Source organism: Lagenorhynchus albirostris, chromosome 3 (genome assembly GCF_949774975.1).
Source record: "Lagenorhynchus albirostris chromosome 3, mLagAlb1.1, whole genome shotgun sequence".
Classification (NCBI taxonomy): Eukaryota; Metazoa; Chordata; class Mammalia; order Artiodactyla; family Delphinidae; genus Lagenorhynchus; species Lagenorhynchus albirostris.
Genome location: NC_083097.1, coordinates 45,249,288 through 45,252,965, shown reverse-complemented (window position 1 = coordinate 45,252,965; position 3,678 = coordinate 45,249,288). Strand labels below are relative to the sequence as shown.

General features: G+C 38.7%; 1 non-coding gene across 1 annotated transcript; it reads right to left on the bottom strand.

Annotated features, from left to right (window-relative positions):
- Positions 1 to 766: 766 nt before the first annotated feature.
- LOC132518989 (U6 spliceosomal RNA) lies at positions 767 to 873 on the bottom strand. Its single transcript, XR_009540094.1, has one exon. It is a non-coding gene; the product is annotated as a U6 spliceosomal RNA (small nuclear RNA).
- Positions 874 to 3,678: the final 2,805 nt, after the last annotated feature.

The window sequence follows — 3,678 nt, the reverse complement described above, 5'->3', positions numbered from 1 at the left end:
TAATTTTAATTCCACCAAGTGGAGATAACCACTGTTAGCATTTAGTGTGACCTCCATGATACACATACAGGCACATACATTATATTCACGTTCACCTGCTTGAAATCTTAATGTATATTGAGCTTTGTATCTTGCTGGTTTTTCACATTATAAAGTGAGCAATTCTCTATTCTCCCTATGTATTTAAAACATGATTTTTTTAGTGGCTGCATAATATTGCATTATATTACAAACACTGTTTTTTGTTTTTGCTTTTTTTGTTCTTTTTCTTTTCTTTTCTTTTCCATTATGGTTTATTACAGGATATTGAATATAGTGCCCTGTGATATATGGTAGGACCTTGTTGTTTATCCATTCTATCCATGTGATAGATTGCATCTACTAACCCCAAACTTCCAATCCATCCCTCCCCCACCTCCTTCCCCCTTGACAACCACAGTCTGTTCTCTATGTCTGTGAGTCTGTTTCTATTTCGTAGATAAGTTCATTTGTGTCATATTTTAGATTCCACATATAAGTGACATCATATGGTATTTGTCTTTCTCTTTCTGACTTACTTCGCTTGGTATGATAATCTCTAGGTCTATCCATGTAGTTGCGGATGGCATTATTTCATTCTTTTTTTTAAGGCTGAGTAATCAAACTATGTTTTGTTTTGTTTTTTAATTTTTAACACACTTTAATGGAATCCAATTCTATTTAGCTTTATACTGTGCTTTTTTTTTTTTTACTTCTAATGACCGTTCTCCATACCATTAGTTTTTTGTTTAATATGGAACGCTTCACAAATTTGCATGTCATCCTTGCGCAGGGGCCATGCTAATCTTCTCTCTATCGTTCCAATTTTAGTATATGTGCTGCCGAAGTGAGCACTCAAACTATGTTTTTAAAACTCACTGTAGACAGATGTTTTATTTGTTTTTAATATTTGGCCATTTTAAAAAAATACTGTAATGAACAAACTTATATGTAAATATTTTACCTTTGTTATGTCTGAATATTTTCTTAGAACAGATTACTAGAAATTAGCCTTCTGGATCAAAGAGTGATAGTTTTTATATACTGCCAAATTGCGCTTCTGAGGGGTAGTGCTGAGATTTAATCCCATCAATAGTGTGTATGTAGGTTTATATGTTTGTGCTATTTTCTGCACTTTCATGTAACTTTAGCCAAGTTTAAAAAAAAAGTTTGAAATCAATTTCACAGGAAAAAAAAAGTCTTTAGATCTTACATCCCTTTAATGGATGAGATTGAGCATCTACTTCATCCGTTAATCTGGCTAAGCATTATTTCTCTTATAACTTATTTGGTTGTATGTATTTTACTCATAGATATTTTAATTACTTATGTATTACTGATATAGATTCTTTCTTCTTTGTGTCTTTCACAAAATGGATTACTGATATTTCCTGAATGTGACATAATTGTGAGCTTTCTGTGATATTCCCGTGAAAATAGCAAATAGTAAACCCCATGAAGTATTACAACATTTAACAGTATTTCAGGTTGAAGTTGGAAGATGTTACACTCTTTTTTTTTTTTTTTTTTTTTTGCGGTATGCGGGCCTCTCACCGTTGTGGCCTCTCCCGTTGCGGAGCACAGGCTCTGGACGCGCAGGCTCAGCGGCCATGGCTCACGGGCCCAGCCGCTCCGCAGCATGTGGGATCTTCCCGGACCGGGGCACGAACCCGTGTCCCCTGCATCGGCAGGCGGACTCTCAACCACTGCGCCACCAGGGATGCCCAAGATGTTACACTCTTGACATTACCATTTCTAAAGAACATACGTCTCCTTTGATATGTTTTCTTCAAAAATGACATGCACTTAGAGTGAGGGGACTCCATATTTTTTCTTGTCATATAAGTACTGTGAACAGTAAACTTTAACAGAACGTCTCCTTTCCTTGGCATTGCTCCATCATCCGACCTTGAACTCCAGATTTTCAGTCTCTCAACAACGAGTCTTCAGGCGCTTGACTCTGAATGCCTATGTTACCCTGAACATTTTATACCACTTTTTGAAACTCAAATATTTGTATCTCTTTTCTTCAGCTACTTTGAAAGTGGTACCATTTATCTAGAAAGGTTCATAAAGTATAGGCTGTAGGCGTTTATTTAAACCTGTTTGATGACTTTAATTTCCTTGAAGCTAAAGCAAAGTCTTGCATGAGAGTATAGTATTCCAGGTTTTTACTATAATCGCATATTATAAATTAGGTAACTCTTGAAAACCTTGCTTTCCTTAAACCTACCACTTTAATCGGCCCTTTGTTCTCATGAAAAAATTCTAGAATTCCTGGAGAGCTTATTTCAAATGGATACTTTTTAACAGAGTTTTAAAATGTTAAATACTTAAAAAGTCACCTTCTCTGATACTGGTCGCATCTGCTTCTTATTCTGCTCCGACCAGCTCTACTGACTAAGATTCCTCATTGTGAAACCAGAAACTGATGATGTCATGTCTGAGAATTTCATTGTGCAGCATTTACAATGGGAAAAAAAGTACTTTTTTTTTCCCTTGCCCCTCTCTGAATAAAATGCTGCTCTATCTCTCACACTTGCCTAAAATAAATGTGTTCTATGCCTGATTGTGACTCGAACAAGAACTCTATAGGACTACCAGGAGCCAGTCTCTAACCCAGCAGATAACTAAGTCAGAGGCATTACATTTCAAAATTAAAATATGGGGTAGCTTCTCTCTTAAAGGAAGATTTCTGTTTTCAAAGACTGAAAAAGGCCAACTATATCCAGGAATTATTTTTGGCTAGTTTATGGGCAATAAACATGAGATCGATGAGAGCATGTTTAGTTAGATTACAGTGCATTTCCTTTGGTTGTGTGCTGGATGTTTCCATCAACTTAAAGCCCTAACACTTGGTTTCTCAGAAATTGGTTCTGAGACAGTCTCTTTAAGGTAGTCACTATTGGGGCTCAGTCATAAGAGCTGTAATAACTAGGATATATCAAGCTTGTGTCATGCCCTAGCATGGCCTGCACTGGCCCACACAACACCTTCATGGAACTTAGAAACAACCCCTCCCCCCTCATCTGGTGAGCACAGGGCTTGTCAAGCAATGGTTCCTACGTACAGGTTAAAAAGGGTGCTGCCCGCCTCTGGGCAGTTCCAGCCCATACCCAGGCCCAGGCCCAGGTCCGGAGAATGGAGTGTGGTCTGGATTTTAGTCCCCACTTGCTGCCTTAGCAAGGCACAGTTGTTCATGGTGCAATGTACACAGTCACACGTAGTGTGAAGTGCTTTATGTGGATTAACTCACTTAATTGTGAGAATGAGAACTCTATGATTTGAGAACTATTATTGGAAGCATAGTGAGCTAAAATCACTCACGTGAGCAGGAAGGGGTGGAGAGGGAGGGCTAAGGGCACAGCCTAGCTTCCTGAGAGTGCTCTGACTCAGCTGAGAACTAAGCCTGCAGGAGAAGAAAACTGTCTTCCATCAGTTCAGAAACCTTGGTATTTATTTGTATGAGACACTCCCCGGAGCCCCTGGAAGTGCCTCCCAGTTCAGGCCCAGAGTTTACAACCCTGAGAGGGAAGGAGGAGTGTTTGTGACAAACTGGGAAACTATGCCTAATAAAAGAGAGGCAACAACACTCATTAAAAGTCTCAGAAAGAGGATGGTGAGACGCTGTTCACAGGTTATTCAGGGTTGTGTCCCATG